The sequence below is a fragment of the Enhydra lutris genome, unplaced genomic scaffold (assembly GCF_002288905.1).
Source record: "Enhydra lutris kenyoni isolate GAN:26980312 unplaced genomic scaffold, ASM228890v2 scaffoldscaffold8, whole genome shotgun sequence".
NCBI lineage: Eukaryota > Metazoa > Chordata > Mammalia > Carnivora > Mustelidae > Enhydra > Enhydra lutris.
In genome coordinates, this window is record NW_019154092.1 from 11,981,778 (window position 1) to 12,003,545 (window position 21,768).

At 36.4% G+C, this 21,768-nt stretch overlaps 1 pseudogene; it reads left to right on the plus strand.

Annotated features, from left to right (window-relative positions):
- Window positions 1–591: 591 nt before the first annotated feature.
- Window positions 592–771, plus strand: LOC111142683 (annotated as a pseudogene).
- Window positions 772–21,768: the final 20,997 nt, after the last annotated feature.

Sequence of the window (21,768 nt, forward strand, 5' to 3'; positions counted from 1 at the left end):
CAGAGAGGCAGGCAGAGAGAGAGGGGGAAGCAGCCTCCCTGCTGATCAGAGAGCCCAGTGCGGGGCTCAATCCCAGGACCCTGAGATCATGACTTGAGCCGAAGGCAGAGGCTTTAACCCACTGAGCCACCCAGGTGCCCCACATTCTATAAAATTCTTGATCAGTACTCCTCAAAACACTTAATGTCATTAGCATTAAGGGATGTCTGAGAAACTACCATAGTTAAGAGGAGCTAAGGAGACTTGACAAATAAATATGATATAATATCCTAGATGGTATCCTGAAACAGAAAAAAGGACAGTAGGTAAAAACTAAGGAAATCTGAATAAAATATGGACTTCAGTTAATATTCCTCAATAGTGGCATATGAATTGTAAGAAATGTAGCATACTACTATAACACATTAATAATAGAGGAAACTGGGTAAGGAGCTTATAGAAACTGAACTATCTTCACAATTTTTCTGTGAATCTAAAACTATTAAGGTTAAAAAATATGGAGGTGATTTTCCCCCTATTTCAGATAGTAAAAAGAGCTTCATGGGTGCCAGGCAGCAGCTGAGAAAGGTGTGGCAAAGAAGCAAAGCTGGAATGTTCCAGATCAAGTGCCTCCTGCCAAAGCTAGAACCTGAGGAGATGAAACGGAATATATGCAAGGTTGTGATCTCCTCCATACGGAACTTCCTCGTTTGTGTGGTTCTGCTGTGAGTCACCCCTTTTTATCTTGACGAAATTGGACAACAGGGGTGTCTGGATGGCTCAGTCAGTTGAGTGGCTGCCTTAGACTCAGATGGTCCTGGGATCAAGTCCTGCATTGGGCTGCCTGCTCGGTGGGAGCCTGCTTCTCCCTCTCTCTCGGTCTTCCGCTCTGCCTACTTGTACTCTCTATCTCTGTCAAATAAATAAATAAAATCTTAAGGAAATTGGACAACATATGAAGATGGCATTACATGTGAATGCATGATATGAAGTACCCAGTTACAGTTTCCATTCCTATCTGCAAGTGAATAGGCCCAGAAAGATGTAAGAGAATCTGTGATTGAATGAACATAAAAAGTCTACTTGTTAAGAACAAAGTTGGCTCTGGTAACTGATCCTTCATATTTAAAATTGAAAACTAGTTGGGAAGTAAAGACATTTTGTGGTGACAGTACCCTCATACGCTTATGATAGTCAGCCTCTGTGAATGTTGATATAATTGTAAGTAATGTCAAACTCCATTTTCTAACAAATATTAATTATGAAGGAATTGTGTATGTAATTATGTCTTGTTAGTCATTTCCATTTTTTTTTAAGATTTTATTTATTTATTTGACAGACAGAAATCACAAGTAGGCAGAGAGGCAAGCAGAGATAGAGGGGAGGAAGCAGGCTCCCTGCCGAGCAGAGAGCCCAATGTGGGGCTCGCTCCCAGGACCCTGGGATCATGACCTGAGCTGAAGGAAGAGGCTTTAACCCACTGAGCCACCCAGGCACCCCAGTCATTTCTGTTTTTACCTTTTTACTTCTGTCTGGAGTATATATGTTGAAGAGTTCCTTATGATTAGTTATGTTTTACAGGGTCAGCACACAACCACCATAACATTTAAGTATAGGACCATTAGTCTAAATTACTAATTAAAGTACCAACTAAGAAAAAATTGGGGTCATATTTCTCTTAACCTACTTTTTGCTGTAGACCAACAACCACTGGTAAGACCTCTTTAATATTGTAATTATTACAAACTACATTAAATTGAGTTCCTTCTGTTGTGGACTGGAGAATTTGCTAATCATAATAAAATGACATTATTTTATTAAACAACACAACAACAACAAACCCCAGTGCTTCAGAGTTTAAGTAACTTGTCCAAGGACAGGCAATCAAAAATTAAATGGTGAATTGGGGATATAGACCTACATCTTTAAACTAAATGGCTTATTTTATCATCTCACATTACCTCTCATTTGCCCACAATCTATTTCAGTACAATTTATCCCACTGTCAAAATTTCTCTTCATATTTACTCTCAGGGCTTCCATTGTTTTCATGTACTCCAGTCTCTTCTGCTATGGAGAAACAACAGAAAACACATGACTCCATTTGTATTAGTTTGGGTTGTCTTCAAAGTCATCTTTAAAGCAAGAATGTTAAACTCATGAAGTTATTTGCGAAGTGATTCTGGGGAGCTCATGGGAGGAAGTGATAGAGACAGAAAAACGAAAATACATTGTCTGTAATGAACAAATTATTCTTTAGGCAATTGGAACTCAATTCTACTCGGGAGTTTTCTGACAGACCATGAGACATATATCTCAGAATTATCTCTGGAGACAGGAGAGCAGGCTGACATTTATCTACATGACTCTCATCTTCCCATGGCTGAAGATTATTCTGGAGGGATTAATACCCACATACCTGGATTTCAGTGTTATGGAGACAACCCTTATTCAGAGAAGAAGGGAGATGCTGGTTCTTGAAGTAGAATGTTAACAGCCTACCAGCACCTGAAGTAGATATGGGATGGGGTCTGTTATACACACTAAGGAATTTTTGATGTGTGACTCCTTACAGTCATAGTTGCATTATAATGAGAAGGACAATTTTTTTGTTATTTATTTATTTATTGAGAAGGACAATTTTTTGAAAAAGATTTTATTTGAGAGAGAGAGGATGAGCACAAAGGGAGAGGGAGAAGCAGACTCCCTGCTGCGCAGAAAGCCCAATGTGTAGCTTGATCCCAGAACCCTAAAATCATGACCTGAGCTAAAGGCAGCCACTCAACTGACTGAGCCATCCAGGTGCCTTGAGAAGGACAATTTTTTAATGTTAAGATGTATAGTGAGTTGGGTCATACCCACCATCTGTTTTTGTGAATAAAGTTTTATTGTAACACAGCTATGCCCAGTTGTTTCCATATTGTCTCTGTTTTTGCATTGGTTAAGTTAAGGAGTTGTGGCAGAAACTACATGGCCCATGAAGACTAAAATACTTGCTATCTGGCCCTGAATTGATCAACGTTGCTGAACTTAAATGGGAAGAATTTTAGACAGAGAAGCCCTCCCTCTGCTGTCTCCCTCAAACTGTCTGCTGCCAGGGATGAAGATTTGCCCTTTTGTCAAGATATTGGCCAATCTATGGAATCATTTGGATTCTTAAGAATTGGTGCTCTCTCATATATAGTTGATGGAAAGGCTCCTATGCCAGTTTGGGCTGTTTCTTCTGCAATGATACTAGAGATCTCTTAAGGTCCTTCCCAGTTTAAGCTCTGGTTTTGGGAAAATAAACTGTGCTGGCAATGCAAAAATGACAGCACAGTTTGGGGAGATTAGTTACCAGCATTTATGTACTTCTTCATGTTAAGCAGATGCTGCACTCTGTGGGGGGTAATATCACTCTTTTTCCAGGTTGGAGTGTCATTTGAGAGTTGAACAATCTGTTTTGCTCATAAGGAGAATTCGAAAGAACTTGTTAAAGATAATAGATCACAATTTATGGGCAATTCCTCCAGGTATCACCACAAAGAGACAATTTCTAACACTATCAGTTTTCATTATCTTCAATTTACTGGAAAGGCCAAAAGTACTGTGCAAATGTGTGAGAACATCATTTGGCAGGATGATACATTTATAGAAATGCTGAATTATTAAGGAACTCCCACAATACCAGCTAAATTCAGCCCAGTCCAATTGATGCATAGCAGATATATTAAACCCACATTTCCCAAATTAGGAACCATTTTGCCTCCTAAATTGTCAAATCAAAAACAGAAAGTTCAAACATCAGCGACATTATGGCAAGTAGAACTAATGAAGACTCTTCTGTGAAAAAATTCTCATTCTTTAGAAGGATGGTACAGGAATACAATCAGAATCAGGAAGATTAAGTAGAAAAAAGTAACCAAGGTTTCATATTCATGTAATGGGATTTGAATTTAGAAATTTTGGCTGAGCCATCAATATATATAAAAATAAAATTTCAAATGAAGGTTTAGACCAAAATGTAAATTCTCAGAAATATTTAGGAATGTGTTCAATGATTCTTTGGCATTGCACTTATAGAAAGTTTATAAAAAGATAGGCTAGTTTAATATAGGCAAAAGAGTTAGTGATGAAGATATAAAAGGAAGGTGATCTAATGTGTCATTCAAAGACACTGTTTCCTCTTTTTCTGTCCAGATGATCAATCCATTGATGTAAGTGGAACGTTAAAGTCCCCTACTGTTATTGTATTACTGTCAATTTCTCCCTTTATGTCTGTTAATATTTGCTTTTTAGATGCTTCTATGTTGGATACATAGATATTTGTAATTGTTATTTCATCTTGTTGGATTATTATGTTACACCCTACTATGTCTCTTGTTATAGTCTTTGCTTTAAAGACTATTTTTTCTGATAAAGTATTGCTACCCTGACTTGTTTTGCTTTGTTTCACTTCTATTTGCCTGGAGTCTCTTTTTCCATCCATTCACTTTCAGTCTTTATATGTCTTTAGTTTGAGATGAATCTCTTGTAGGCAGCATATAGATGGGTCTTGCTTTTTTATCTATTCATTCACCTTTTGTATTTTGATTGAGCATTTAGACCATTTACTTTAAAAGTAATTATTGGTAGGTATGTACTTATTGCTATTTTGTTAATTGTTTTATGGTTATTTTTGTAGTTCTCTGCAACTTTCTTTTTCTTTTGCTCTCTTCCCTTTTGATTGATGATTTTCCTTAGTGTTCTTATGTTTGGATTCCTTTATTATTTTTTTTCTTTTGGTGTATCTATTGCATATTTTTGGTTTGTGGTTATCATGAGGTTCATATATAACATCCTAAGTATATAGTACTCCATTAGGTTGATGGCCACTTAATTTTAAACACATTCTTTTATTCCCTTACCCCACATTTTATGTATGATATCATATTTTCATATTTTTATTTTGTGAATCCTTAAACTAGTTTTTAAGGTAAAATTGGTTTTACTGCTTTTATACTTTAACCTTCACACTACCATTATTGTTGATCTTTATTATATATTTGCTTTAACAGTGAAACTTTTTCCTTTCTATTTTCTTCTAGTTCTGACCTGTTCTTTTCCACTTCAGGAAGTTCCTTTAACATTTTTTGTTAAGGTTGGTTTATTGGTGAAGAGCCCCTTTAACTTTTGTTTGCCTGGGAAACTTTCTATCTCTTCTTCAATTCTGAATGATAACCTTGCTGGGTAGAGTGTTCTTGGTTGTAGGTTTTTATTTTTTAGCCCTTTGACTATGGTATTGATGCTCTCTTTTGGCCTGCAAAGTTTCTGCTGAAAAATCAACTGATAGCCTTATGCCATTTCCTTTGTGTGTAACTAGTTGTTTTTCTCTTGCTGCTTTTAATATTCTCTCCTTATGTTTTAACTTTTGCCATTTTAATTATTATGTGTCTTGGTGTGGACCTCTTTGGGTTCATCTTGTTTGGGGTTCTCTGTGATTCTTGGGCCTGGATGTCTGTTTCCCTCCTCAGGTAGGAAGTTTTCAGCTATTATTTCCTTCAAATTAGTTTCTGCCACTTTCTCTCTCTTTTATCCTTCTAGGATCCCTATAATGTAAATGTTAGTATGCTCGATGTTGTCTCAGAGATCTCAAAAACCACCCCCATTAAATTTTTTTTTATTTTACTATTCAGCTTGAGTCCTTTCTACCACCCTGTCTTCCACATTGCTGTTCTTCTGCATCCTCTAATTTGCTGTTGCTTTCTTCCAGTATATTTTTCATTTCAGCTATTGTATTCTTCAACTCTGATTGGTTCTTTTTATAAATTTTTTGTCTCTTGGTTGAAGTTCTCATTGAGTTTATACACTCTTTCTAGTCTGGTGAGCATCTTTACCATTAATAAATTAGTAATGACCATTATCCAAACTCCTTATTACGTGGATTGCTAATCTATTTCATTGAGTTCTTTTTCTAAAGTTTTGTCTGTTTGTTTGTCTCCTCATTTTGTTTGATTTTCTGTTTGTTTTTATGAATTAGGTGAAAGAACTACCTCTCCCAATCTTGAAGGAGTGGCCTTGTATAGGAATGTTCCCTGCATAGACTTGTGTATCTTAGGTTGACTGGCTAGAGTTCTAGTGGGCATGTGCTGGAGGTCCCAGGGTACTCAGCATCAAGGCTGTTCTGGTGGAATGACTGGAGATGAAGTAATTGCAGACCGGGAACTCCCAGGTTGCTCCATGCTGGACTGACCTTGGTGGGACAGCTGGAGCTGAAATGGGCACAGGTGAAAATAGCAGTCTTGTGGGGACAGCTGGAGCTCAGGTGTGCTGGGGTCCAGGACTCCCCAAGCCAGCAAGCCAGGTGGAGTGCTCAGATTCTACTCCCATCTGTGCTATTAGGTGGAGGGGGAACATAAATAATGGCACTCATCTGCAGTTCCAACCCTGGAAAGAATTCCAGCAGATTCCCCATTATTTGGTGAATGCTCTAGGGCTAACTAATGTGTTTCCTTCACTTATAGTCTAGTTGTCTTTAAACTGCTACTTTTGGGGGGGAAAAGAGCAAAACAAATCATAGGAAACCTAAAGACAGAGGACAAACTGGGGTAATGAAGAGGGGGTGGATGGGTTGGGCTAGATGGGTGATAGGTATTAAGGAAAGCACTTGATTTGAGGAGGAATGGGTGTTGTATATAAGTGATGAATCACTGAATTCTATTTATGAAACCAATTTTGCAGTGTTTTGCTAACTAAATGGAATTTAAGTAAAAATTAGAGGAAAAGAATCTGCTTTCCTTTTTCTGTGCCCCAAGTTGGGTGAATCTGTACATGGACCCCTCAGTGATATCCCTCCCTACTGCAGTCTGTATCATGGAGATGGGGTTCTTTTTACTGGACTGTCTCTATCTCTCATGTTGTTTTCTTTGTGGTCCTTTTATCTTTTGTTGTGCAGAAGTTATTCAGTCAGCCCTCAGTTCTTCTTCAGGAGGAACTACTCTGTATGTAGGTGTAGATTTGTGGGAAGATGAGTTTAGTGTCTTCCTACACCATTTTTGGACCCTCCTCTTAAAATCTTTAAGAAGTTTACATAATTGATTAAAGGATTTTTTTCTTTTTCAAAAAAGATTTGGTTTAGAGAGCATGCACACATGAGTTGGGGGAGGAGCAGAGGGAGAGGGAGAAAATCTCAAGCAGACTCCCCGATGAGCAAGCAGCCCATGTGGGATTTGATTGCACAACCTGAGATCATGACCTGAGCTGAAATCAAGAGTACAACACTTAACCAAATGAGCCACCCAGGTGCCCCAAGACTTTTTCTTTAATATAAACACTTAACACTATAAATTTCCCTTTAAGTTTGCTTTTGCTACATTTCACAAGTTTTGTTATGGTGTGTTTTCTTTTTCATTCAATTCAAAATATTTTCTAATTTCCATTTTGACTTCTGTTGCTTTGACATAGTTATTTAAAACTATGTTGCTTAATTTCCAAATATTAGGGAAATTTTCAGATATCTTTCTTTTTTTTTTTTTAATTTCTTTTCAGTGTAACAGAATTCATTGTTTTTGCACCACACCCAGTGCTCCATGCAATGCGTGGCCTCCATAATACCCACCACCTGGCTCCCCCAACCTCCCATCCCCCGCCCCTTCAAAACCTTCAGGTTGTTTTTCAGAGTCCATAGTCTCTAATGGTTCACCTCCCCTTCCAAATTCCCTCAGCTCCCTTCTCCTCTCCATCTCCCCATGTCCTCCATGTTATTTGTTATGCTCCACAAATAAATGAAACCATACGATAATTGACTCTCTCTGCTTGACTTATTTCACTCAGCATAATCTCTTCCAGTCCCATCCATGTTGCTACAAAAGTTGGGTATTCATCCTTTCTGATGGAGGCATAATACTCCATAGTGTATATGGACTACATCTTCCTTATCCATTCATCCGTTGAAGGGCATCTTGGTTCTTTCCACAGTTTGGCGACCGTGGCCATTGCTGCTATAAACATTGGGGTACAGATGGCCCTTCTTTTTACTACGTCTGTATCTTTGGGGTAAATACCCAGTAGTGCAATTGCAGGGTCATAGGGAAGCTCTATTGTTTTTTTTAAAGATTTTTATTTATTCGACAGAGAGAGATCACTAGTAGACAGAGAGGCAGGCAGAGAGAGAGAGGAGGAAGCAGGCTCCCCGCCAAGGAGATAGCCCGATGCGGGGCTCGATCCCAGGACCCCGGGATCATGACCCGAGCCGAAGGCAGAGGCTTTAACCCTCTGAGCCACCCAGGCGCCCCGGGAAGCTCTATTTTTAATTTCTTGAGGAATCTCCACACTGTTCTCCAAAGTGGCTGCACCAACTTGCATTCCCACCAACAGTGTAAGAGGGTTCCCCTTTCTCCACATCCTCTCCAACACACGTTGTTTCCTGTCTTGTTAATTTTGGCCATTCTAACTGGTGTAAGGTGGTATCTCAATGTGGTTTTAATTTGAATCTCCCTGATGGCTAGTGAAGATGAACATTTTTTCATGTGTCTGATAGCCATTTGTATGTCTTCATTGGAGAAGTGTCTGTTCATATCTTCTGCCCATTTTTTGATATGATTATCTGTTTTGACACTGATTTCTAGTTTGATTCCACATAATCTAGAGAACACACTCTGATTTTGATTATTTTAAATTTGTTTTTCAGTTATTTTTAAATTTCTTGATGCTTGGTTTATAGTCCTGGCTATAGTCTATATTTACAAATGCTTTTGTGCACCTGAAAATAATTTGCATTCTGTCATTTTTGGGTGGAGCATTCTAAAAATATCAGGTTAAGTTGGTTAATAGTGTTGTTCACATCTTCCATATCCTTACCTATTGTCTATGTGTTCTATTGTTTACCTAAGGGATTGTTGAATCATCAATTGTAATTGTGGATTTGTCTATTTTCTAGATCTTCCAAATTATTTTTCATGTATTGTTATACTCTGTTGTTAGGTGCCTAAGATTATTAGGATAGTTTTTCTTGATGAATTGACTTCTTATCATTATGTAATGTTTTCTTTTCTTTGTAATGTCCTTTTTATCCCTTGGAGTATTTCTTCTTCTGTAGTCTACTTTTTCTCATATTAATATACCCACTCCTGCTTTCTTTTATTTAGTGTTTACATGATGTATATTTTTTTCTGTTATTTTACCTTTAACCGATGTTTATATACTTACAAATGGATTTATTGTAGATAGCATGTAATTGGGTCTTAAGTCTTTATTCAGTATGATCATTTCTTTCTTTTTATTGGTATGTTTCCACCATTTACAATTAATGATATGGATGGATTTAAATCTATCATCTTGCTAGTTGCTTTTGATTGAGTGCTGGCCAATGTGTATAGTGTAATAGATACTGAGGGTATTTATGTCTAATATTGGGTCTGCTTTTTCTGCTGGCTGTTTGTGCCAGGAATTTTGCTGGCTTTGGATTTTGTTGTGCTGTGATTAAGTGTACCATCAGCTTCAAATTCCTTTTGTGTCACTTTGTACTTAGGTGGGGACTGTGATGCTAGATTTTTTCCCCCTTATTTCTGCCCTATTCTCAGATCTCTGTGTACCTGCACTATGGAGAGGGTTTTGTTCTTCACCCTCAAAAGTCACACTCATTATTTCTGCAATATCCCATGGTTACACAGATGACCTTTATTCATTGTGTCAGGGGAGTTCATAAGAACAGGCATGCCAGGTGGCAAGAATAATTGGGAATCATTTTGGAGGCTGCCTACCATAAGGAAGATTTTAAAATTTAATAGAAGGGAAATTTTGGGGGGTAAGGGGGATTTTTGACCATTTATATTTCCATTTTAACACCAGTTAATACTTCATTATTTTCTAAAATGAAAACTTTAATCAATATATAAGAATATCTTTTGAATTGCAAGTCTTGAAAATCACCAGAACAACTTCATACTTCCAACTTACTGTTATTATTGCTTTAATTCCTCCTTGTTTGCTAAGCTTTTAAGAAGATGAATGGAAAAGGGTGTGAAAGTATTAGTACTTTCTTTTCCTTTTTGTTTATACACTGATGGTTTTTTTCACAGTTATTCCCACAACACATCTTTGGTTGCTTCAAGCATTTATACTTCTTAATAGAGAGTATTACTCTTACAGTTATTGAGCTCTTTTCTGTATTTCAGCATGGTGCTAGAGGAGCCAAGTGGATTTACTGCCAATTAAATTGTAAATGGCTCCTTCTCAGTCCCAGACTATCCTTTACACCATCTTCTTTTTTTTTTTTTTTTCCTGGAACAATATTGGGCTCTGTCTTCTTCCTGTGTTAAATATGTCATTTCCCATATTATTTACCGAAGTTCCTCTTCTCCCAAGGTTTGTTTTCTACTTCTTTTGTCTTAATATAAGAAATTTGTGTCTATCTGGTTTTTTTTTTCAAAATCTAATTATTAAGGAAAAATATATTGCTGTCATCAACAATTAAAGGTAAGTCAGGAAGGTTCTAGTAATTTTAGAAAGTCATGAAACCATAATCCCCAACTTTTTAAAAATAAGTGTTAGAGATAACTGTCACTTGTCATTAAAGGTCAATCAAATATAATTTTGCATTTCATAGTGAGATGCTGCAGGTGGATTCCAAGGTCTGGGTACTCTCTGCTGAGAGTTAATCTTGTGGGGGAGGTTGGCATGCCTGCTCTACCTCTTTCAGATAAGTCATTATAGTATATCTGGATAAAGATGGCACTTCAATTTTCCCTGGCTTCTGTGGCTGTGCAGTTATTCATTCCTTTTACATTTAGTGCCTTTTTTTGGCCTAGGTATCTAGGCTTTCTAGGAGAAAGCCAAAAGCCAGGACATACACAAATTCATATTGTTTCCATGCAATCCTGCAAAGGCATTTTGGTAATAGTTTTTAAAAACTTTAACCATATATTTACTTATTCATTCTTTATTCACACATTTATTCCTCAAACATTTAATAAGCATGTATTATGTGTCAAGAACCATCCCATATGCAAGAAGACCTGGATAATCAATCAGTGGTTTAAAAGGGAAAAAAAGACATGGCACTGCTTGAGAAATGATTACACTGTTTTTTTAGAGACCCCTTCCTTCCTTCCTTCCTTCCTTCCTTCCTTCCTTCCTTCCTTCCTTCCTTTCTTCTTTCTCCTCCCTCATTCTCCCTCCCTGTCTGCCCTACCCTCTGTTTTTATTTCTTTTACATGTGCGTAGACCCAATAAACTATCATACAGAGGAGCTTAACCTGGAGTATTTCTTAATAAAAATGAAAGTCAGTCTATGATTTACAAGAAGTGATCTCAAACTGAGTGGGTAGAATTTGATATAGACTTCCTGGAAGTGGTTACAAATCTGGTCTGGGCTTTCCAGGAAATAATGAAAACACAGAAAGCAACATTTTAGATCCTTATTAGAAAAATCTGCTCTATCTTAGATAACAAAATGGAAACATTTTCAGACCTTTTAAAGCAAAGATGAGCAGAACCACAAAGGGTTGGAAGGGAAACGAACCTTGGAAATAGGTTAGCTTGGTCCTCTTGCTTTATAGAGGATGCTGCTGAAACCAGGAGAGACTAAAATCTCTAGTTATAGTGGAGTTCAGATTATAAGTCAACTCTGTCAGTTGTTCAGTCCAATGTACTTCTGCTCAGGCATCTTTGTGGCTGCTCTTTGGAACAGTTGAGAGATTAAATCCAATACTATAAAAAGCCTATTGTCCATGTATGACAGGAATTAGGGAAGCTACAGAAGAAGGAAGATGTATTCCTTGTCATCACAGAGTTTATAGTCTGGTTGGTAAGACAGAAATATTTGCCTAATTATGATACACAGAAAGAGGTAAATGTCATTAGTGAGGATGTGAAGGAAGTGAGAGATGAATTCTTTCCATGTGGGTTCCAGAAACAATTTTTCAGATTAGATTACATTTGAGTTGGAAACTAAACAATCTCCAAAATGTACTTGCATTGTGCTTAGTTTCTTCCAGAAAAAATGATGTGGTAAGGACTTTGCAGTTCCTCTGCAATTTGGCTAGCTCAGCTGAGAATGCTCTCAAATGGTCTTCAGGGGCACGTGGCCAGTAATGAGCTTAGAGACCTGAGCCAAGTTGTTACAACAGTTGTTTCACACTGTCATCCACAAAAGAATTAGAAACTCTTCTTTGCTCTTTCTGGCATGGCCAGGTCTTATTAATCAAAGTATGTTGATTTTCTCTAAGGGCTATGAAATGGGATGGGAGGAAACTATCATAGGCAATAATACTTTTTGTACATTTAGAACTAAAGCTAGCTTCCTTCCTTTCTTTCTTTCCAAAATGTGAAATATTTCATAGCAAGGCACATCAGAAGTAATGACTAATTCTCCGTTTAATAGACCTTGAAGTGATACATATGCTTTGTCTATATGTTTTTTTGTGTGTGACATTTTGTTTGGTTAATAACTGTGAGGTAAAATCATTGTGATTGGTCACTATAGTCAACCTTATTGAACTCCGTTTTTTTTTTTTTTTTTAACTATTATAGTACAGAAGTTGGGGGTCTGATTGTTGGGGGCATTGATCTTGAGGGGTCAATGGACTTGACTCCCCTGCCTTGAATTAGTTTATATTTAACCTAATTAATGCTTTCCATCTATAATGAACTAATACTACTTGTCTGGGTTTTGGTAGACCCACAAGGCACTTATTTTCTTCTTCACTGTTAGTAAATATAAACAACATCATATTTAGGTAACATGTTAAATATTTTGACTGTTTTTTATACTTGTATTCAAACACAGCTTCTGTTCCAGATTTTGCCTACTGCTCCCATGTGTTGGCAGTTGTGTGAAGCATATGGGATAAAAATAGTGGTAATAAATAGTAAATGAGCATGTGGTTCTCACTATTCGAGTGACCCAAATGACATGATGAAATGTGTGGGAACATCTGCTGACCCTCCCCTCACCACACACCCACACTGTTTTCTTCTGCTTCTTCCAGCAACCTGAACAGCCATTCTGCGTAACACTTGGCCAAGGCCCCAAGCTTCTGCAGATTTCTTTTGTGCAGGGGAAGGATACTCAATTATAGGAAAACCATCCATCTCATCTCGGTTCATCATGATGTGAGCTACATATGTATTACTTAACATTTTAAAAAGACTCCTTAGAAACATAATAAAAAATAGGTGAAATTAATTTCAATAATGTATTTTACCCAGTATATCCAAAAATGTGATCATGAGAACATATAAAATTGTTATATGATTTTAATTATTAGTGAGATAGTTTACATTCTTTTTTCCTAAGGCTTTGATATTGATGTGTGTTTTACATGTATAACAAATTTCAGTTCAGACTAGCCACTTTTCAAGTGCTGTTGCTCAGAGTCTGAGAAGTGTGGGAACTTCCTAGGGCTTGAGTGAGGGTCCTAATGTCAAGATGAAGGACCAGGGGAGATGGCAGTAGATGGTAGTTAGTGTCTTGTTTGTTTTCTGATTTCACCTTTACACAGTTAACTTAGCCAAACTGACCATGGCTATGTCTAGTTACTTACCTACTTCTTTGCCTTTCCAGTTTTGAATTCTGTCTATCTTTGGGAAAGTCATTGGCACTGGAATTTGATTGATTTGAGTCAAAGTACTTACAAATGGTGTGATCTCAGTCAAGTTACTTAATCTTTGCTCTGCATCAGTTTTCTTGCCTGTAAAACAGTGCTGATGATAAATACTACTTCTCCTGAGAGTTGAGGGCTAGATGTAATAAATGAAAGGTATATAGCATGCCTGGTACATAATAGATGTTCAGTTAATAAGAGTTGTTATTATATTTGGAATGAGAAAGTTATGTTATAAGTAAGTTTTTGTACTGGTAGCGTTTGGTAGGGGGCAGACTGGGCTTTGAGTGTGGTATCCTCAGGCAGGTTATTATAAATAAAGCCTATCTGAAGAAAGCCTTATACTTAGGAAGAGGTTATTGATTTTATCAGACAAAATTTCCTTTTCATAGTGTTTTATGGCACTATTGTTGACTCCTCCTGAAATAAAATCCATAGATGATATAGCTTACACACATATGAAATACTCTTAAAAATTAATATATTTTAATTCAGTGTAAAGGGGAAATCCAAGGAAAGATATTCATAATGAAATGCATATTTTAATATGCAATGCAAAGGCATACCACTCCAAAAAGCATAGTAAAGTAGCCACATGATGATATTCCCCACACATAGAATCATTATGAATGGTACAACTCCAAGGTGAGATTGATAGAGTTGATTGAAATACCAGAAGTGAAACAGTTAATAGGGACATGATTTTACGAAATAATGAATACCTCTCAGCAGAGTTTCCAATAAATCAAGGTTAACATTTTTCCTTATTCTACTTTGCAGTTGTATCCCTGCATAATTCAGTTTATATTGAAATTGTGCAAAAAATCCTCAGAAAGTTACAAAGAGATTTTTCACTTGTAATAATTGTTCTGAAGAATGTTCAAAAGTAGTGCAGGACATGAAACAATTTTTCATTGTGCTATAGAATTCTTAATACTGTAGGTCATGGAGAATTCTTACCGCTCCCCCCTATCTTCCCACTAAGTGCCACTGCATCCTCTGACTTTTGCAATAATCAAAAGCACTCTTCCACATTTCCAAAATGTCCCTTATGAGGTGATACAACCCCCACTGAAAACTGCTACTCTTTAAGGAGGAAGTTTTACTACCTCCTATTTTCAGAAAGGTCTCCATCGTCTTGGGACATGCCTGAGGAAAGCAGCACTTACTCATGCTCTATTTTTAAATTTTTTTAACTAACATACAATATATTATTTGTTTCAGGGGTACAGATCTGTGATTCATCAGTCTTACATAATTCACAGTACTCACCATAGCACATACCTTCCTCAGTGTCCATCATCCAGCCACCCCATCCATTCCCCACACCTCCCCTCCAACAACCCTCAGTTTGTTTTCCGAGATTAAGAGTCTCTTATGGTTTGTCTTCCTCTCTGGTTTTCTCCCATTTCATTTTTTCCTCTCTTCCCCCATGATCCTCTGCCTTTTTTTCTCAAACTCCACATATCAGCAAGATCATATGATGATTGTCATGCTTTAGGACTGTACCAGGCACTGTAGGCATCCAACTGGATGCACTAAACTGAACAACAACCCCTTTTCTTGGATATACTGAGAGAGATGAAGTGTTTCTGCTCAGGTCAAACCTCAGTATTATTTCAAGGAGAGTCAAAGTCCCTGATCTAAGGTGTCCAGATAAATTAAAATCTCCCTTTAGGCTCACACAGACTTTCAACTCCAGCATGAAAGGTGATGGTCATCAACAATGGAGAGGCTGTCACAGGTGCTAGACTGATTTAGAGAAGCACCATTGTTCGTGGAGTAGATCTACCCACTGGAACAGCATCTAATAAACTTTGTCAATATGAAAAATTGGAAAAACTCTGTTGCAAAAGCAGCATAAAATCAGTTCTGGAATTTCAACTAGAGAACTATGCCTAGGCTGGTGGATTAGAATAAAGGGATATAAAGGGGGACACGTGCAGTCAGGTGGTTCTTTCCTTGGTTACATCTAAAAATAACATTGCCTGAAGCTCCTGGGGTTCTGATGAAGGTCACTTCTCAGGCTCACAGAAAACAGCCAATTTAGAAGTTATCTATTTGAGTTATAATCTCTGACATAATCCTTTCAGTTTACTCAGAAGTCTGGTCCACTAAGGAGGATGAATATAGGTTAGGTTGAGGCAAGTTCATAGAGACTCTGCTGAGTTTTTCAGAAGAGGAAGGAATGTTAAATGCAATTGGCCTGATCAGCCACATTAGGCAAATCCCATTGCTGTACTTCAGAAGTAATTACAGGAGCAGGGAAGTTATTAGCTGCTATAGTAACCAAGAGAGACCATGGTTAGAATGAACATGCTAAAGGATTGTATAAAGGAAGATCAAAGAAAATCCATCAGAAATGCAATAGCATTGAGATTGAACATTAGGTTTAGAGGTCAATAGAAACCTGAATTGTCTGGTACTTTTCTATACAGATTGTGTGGGCTAGACTGCAAACACATTGACTAGCATTAAGAGAGAGACTGTGGGCTATGAGAGAGATCGGCAGGTCAGTAAACAGAAGGAATATCAAAGGGGATATTTAGGTACCTGTGTTCTCATTTGTTTAAAAAATGCTGATTCCCTTCAGTATGGTGAGAGGTAATTATGGGAAAAATTATTTTTAAATGCCTGGTCATCACAGTTTTCTTATATTGAAATTTTATTTGCTACTTAAGATCATTTTCTCAATTTTATTTTCAAATCTGTATGGTTTATTTAGGGCAGGGGTTTTTAAGCAGGGTTGTACATGAGACAAATTTGGGAAGATTTTTAAAATAGAGATTCCTGGTATCAAGCCTAGGCCCCTGAACCAGAAACTTTAAGAAGAGAGGCCTGGAAGTCTGTATTTTAAGTGGTATAATGTTACATTGGCTTTGGAAAACATGATCTTAGATGATGGTCCTTCTAGACACTACCACATTTTTTTTTTCCCCACATGGAAGGCTGTTGTTCAACTCTTGCCCTCTTGGGTACATTTTCAAATGAGGGAAATTTTAAAAGCCGGGGTAATTTCTTTGGCGGAGGGGTGGGGGAGAAGATATGACATTCCCCTGCCTAGAATTTTCCAGTGACTTATCTTAGCACATAGAATAAAATCCAAGTCCTAAATGTTCTGAGGCCTGGGGTTCCTTCTTCAGTGTCTTATCAGTCTTGCTTTTCACTGACTGACTTTTTTTCCTATTCCTTGGCCATGCCAGTTTTGTTCGTCCTACTTGTTTCTTTCTATGTAGACCACCGTTCCCTGAGATCCTTGCGTGGCTGAATCCTTATTTGGATCTCAGCTCAAATGTCAGTTTCTCAGAAAGACCTTCTCTAACCAGTTTATACTCTTCACTCACTAGTATATCACTTAATTTTATTTTCTTCATAGCCTTTATTACCTGAAATTATTTATTTGAAAATTGTATAGCTCTTTAAGTTAGAATGTTAAATATTACATTGCTTCTGAGCCTAGAGCTCTTTAATAACAGTGTGAACATGTTGAGTGTGTATTTAAAGATTAGATAAAAGAAAACAGCTCATAAAATGTTACACAAACAAGAACAGCAAGTTTTAACCTTGAAAGGAAAGCTGCTTAACAGTCTTGACATCCAACAGTCTACTGTCCAAAGGTCCACTTAGGAAAAATCCAACCTGTACTTTGTGTTAGAGGCACTAATGTTTAGTGGGTTAGAGAAGGCGTAATTAAATAAATTGACTCTGATAGTGTCTTGCCTCTTTAAGGAATAACAGCAAAGTTAAGATTTGGAGGTTAGCTTCTTCTTAATAATTCTCATGCTAAATAAAGAGTGATCACTTGAATAGAGTTGGAATTCCATTATGAACAGAATAGAGCAAGAAGAGCTTGATAATAGGGAGAAATGGGGTGTGTGTGTGTGTGTGTGTGTGTGTGACAGAAAACAATGAAACAAAGAAAAACAAGAGATTTTCAGACTTCTGTAGTTCTTTGGCCACAGATTCTGAGTTAGAAGAATAATGTGACAAGTAAATTAAACCTTTGGCCAATCTCATTAAGTAGTGCTATAAGTGCCGAGAAACAACTTAGAGAATTTTATCACCTAGAAATTACAATGTTGTTAATAATGATAATAAATGGATGTCACTTTTCAAATTTCAAGGGCCTAAAAAATTCTCCAGAGTGATAGCTCTTTAAGCCACACAGAAATAAGATACTAGTACTCTTCTTCAACAAAAAATTAGTACATTAACCCCAATTATGTATACCAAATACCTTAAAGGTTTCCAAACAAATGCTGGTGAAGTTAAAATCAAATCTTTAAGTTTTTATACCAGTCAGCACCAACTAACAGTATGTAAAATATGAACAAATTTTAAGTCTCTGTTATCAATTAAATTGAGTTTAAAAATTTGAAACTATGGAAGTATTAATTAGCTGTACTGTCACTCTAAGGTTGTGCCTGTTTTCTCATTAACCATCTAATGTCTTGATTTCTAAGGCCAATATTTGACATGAGGCTAAACAGATCATATAGCAGAACTATTTTAGTGTGGATAATTATTATATTATTCATCATCTAGTTGAGAAAACTTCAGAGAAAATTTCAATTTCAATTTTTTAGTTTTAGGTTTTTATTCTGCAGTAGTGAAGTGTGTGTGTGTGTGTGTGTGTGTGTGTGTGTAGATGGAAACTAGTTTAGGGTTAAAATACATAAACTAAAATAGAGTTCTCATTCCTGACTCCTTTACCTTACAAGACCTGCACTTCACCACTGTCTTGAAATTAACATCCAAAATGTCGGAATCAGCTCTTGTTCTCTACTCTCAAGGTTGCCTCCTCTACTCCAAGTACATCATCATTTTGAATTAAAAACTTTGTGTCTTCTGGGTATTTACTTTAACCATAGAAAGGCTCTTTTATATTTAACATACTGTGGTATATACAAGAGAGCCACAGAATTATTATATTGATTTAAAGAAAGATTTCAGTGGCAAACCTCCTAACATTTCATAACCCAAAGTATTATTATCTGCTTTGTAGATGATACCTTTAGTTTTCACTAAGCTGCCATTAGCAGTATCATAATAGATAAATTAGTAGCTTAGACAGCACTGGGGGCTTTCTAGAAGAGGCCTGAAACAAGAGGCAAATTTCTCTGAAATTTTGTATTTCTTCATGAAAATTAATGTGACTTTTAAATCATAGTCCATAATAATTGTGTTTTAAGAAAGAAAATTATATTTTAATTGGCCATCAAATAAGTTGATACTCTAAAATATGTACCATATTTACTTTGTATTCTTAAACTCCCTTGAAAGATAGGAATTAAAACAAACATAGTTGTGTAATTGGAAGAACATTGGTTTACATACATACATTACATACATTAGTGGGCTTACATACATTAGTGGGCTAAGGGCTGGTACAAGACACATTTTGATCAGCAATGAGCCACAAAGAAAGCCATTCATGTTGCATGCTCTTGTTACTTTCCCAGACTACCCATACTATCTATCTATTGGAGAATCTGGGCAGCAACAACTGTTAGTGTACCTTGGAAGTAAAGTAGAACATTAAATTTGTTTGCCCTGTGGATTTCCTCAGCCTTTATCCATGCAAATTCATCATATTTGCCATCACTGAACTCTAATAAGATCCTGGGTTTCACCCTAAATCTTGCCTACCAGGTAGAACTGGATGGGAAAGAATATGTTTCAAAAAAAAGATACTAGATTTCCTATAATGTCATGGACTGCTTGAGTACCTAGTCTTTTGAGAAGAGTCTGACCATAGAGGAACTGTCATGAGAATACCACCCAACACATTGGAATTCTTGAAATAGTATTCAAATTTTCCACCAGAAAAATCAGGAAAACTTGCTTTTCCATCTCTAGGGAGTCTGGGAAAGATATTTTTCCATCTAACCCTGTTTGATATTTGGGTTTTAATGTGTATTTTTTGCTTTAAATATTGGAGAGATTATAAATAGTTTCTTACATGTGAATTATACAGCTTACAGTTACAATGTGGAAGAAATAGAAGATTTATTTTCTCAGATATTGACAGATATTTCCAGAGACTTAAAAAATACTATTGTTTAAAATTGACTGAGCCAAGTATTTTACATTTGTTTTCTTATTTGATTTGATCAGTTACAACAACTCCATGTCTTTTTTATTATCTCTGTTTTACATATGTGAAAATGGTGTCTGAAGAGGACATACAATGAGTCATTTAATCTTTATTAAAGGTACGATTAGTCTTTATCAAGACCAATCTCACTGTATATTGGCTTACAACTAATACTCATTGGTCTATACTTCCATTTAATTACTTGAGAGTTTGGAGTTAAGAACATAAACTCTGGAGCCTCCAGACCACTTATTTGAATCCCAGCTGTAGTACTTAATAACCCTGTGAACTTGGGTAATATACTTGACTGAATTTCTGTTTCCTTATCTGAAAATGAGGAGTACTTGCCTCAATAATTTGTTGTTATTATTAAGGGATATAGTGCTTCACTAATTCATCCTGTGATACTGTTTTATAAGTCATACCAGCCAGGAGACTGCAAATTGATTCACAAAATAGTACACAAGGTTCTTTGCATGTATGACCAATATATTCATAGTTTAGCTTTGTTGTGAGCAACTCTGAAGATCTGTAATAATGTGTAATATTCCTGAGATAGAAGTCTTAGGTATAGAAAGCCTAGTGTGCAGGAGTGTTTAAGTACTCACTTTCAACTCAGCTTTATTGTTCCTTCTTATCACTATGTTGGCAACAGCTCATGCAAAGTGATAAAACAGTAACGACAAAATTTCCTGGACTGTATGTTTGTGTGTGAAAATGGCTCTAAAATATGGATGATTGCAGTGAAGAGAACATACCTAAGTCTAAAAACTAAATGGATTTTAGCTAGAAAATAGGAGCATCAATTAAATTAAGTCATGGCACATCAGAGTGAGTGCCAATCAATTTCTTTTTTTTTAATGAATCTACCAACTGTCTTTAGAGAATCAAGACCAGATAACTCCTGAAATTGTTTCAGTAGATGCTCAAATCACATTTATTGTAATCTCTTCATGAATTTAGTTTTTGTAAGAGGTAGAGTCTGAGCAAGAAGAAGATTGTACATTTGAATAATTGAAGGGCGAGAAAGAAAAAAAATATTTGCAAAGGTGAAGACAAATTTATAAGAAACAAGCAAGCAATGGTTTGGGACCCCAGGGCAAGAAAAAGTGGGGACTATTACTGCTCATAGATCCAAATGCCAAGGGATAGGAGTGGGTACTTGAACCTGAAGATGGTGGTGGCTAACCTACAGGGCAGCAGCCTTCAGAGAAGAGGTGTGGCCAACCCATGGCAACTTAAAAGAGATGATCCAGGAAAATATCTATCCTACCATCTGGTTTCCTGATAAGACCTGTTATTGGTTGAGCCTTAATTGAAGCCAAAGAGTAAGGACAACTCCTGATGGACTCAATAAAGGTCCACACTTTGTGGTACAAAGTAGGCTGGAGTTTGTAGATTAGATTTGGAGGAACAGATGGAAAATATTTAACAGGATTTGAGGTTTCTTTAAATATTTGGACCATTTATTCAATCAACAAATGTGCACATGTGCTGATATTATTCTGGTAACTAGGAATATAGCAGTGAATAAAAGACAAAAATTCCTACCCGCATGGAACTTGACTTCTGTGTTTATATCTAGTTGCATTTTATCATTTTATAGAAGTAAACTATATGCTCAAATTATTTGTGAACTTGCATATTCACAAAGATTTCTGAATGAATACTTCTTGAAAACTTAGGAGCCTTATGTATTACTCAGATCTTTCTCTAAATTTCTATCAAATTGTTTTGATAGTCTTATTTTTTTCTATAAACTAGTCTTTTTCCTTAGGCTGAGTTCATTTCTAGGAGTTTCCTAAATCATTCATGTAAATAAATATCTCCTTCAGGTTAGTTTTACTCTTTTTCCTCTAATATCTGAATGATAGGATAAACAAAATGTTTATCAAAAGAATAAAAATATTTACTATAATATAATAGCATATAATATGTTGTAATTATAGTAGTATGTTACACTAGTGTATAACAAACTACTAGAGAAAAAAGTTGAACAAGAAAAAAATGAGTAGTCAATATAAGAGAAGGTAAAAAGGAAGGAAAAACAACTGGTAGAACAAATATAAGCATAACATTAAGAGGATAAATCCAAAATTATCAGTAATTATAATAAATACAAAAGGATAA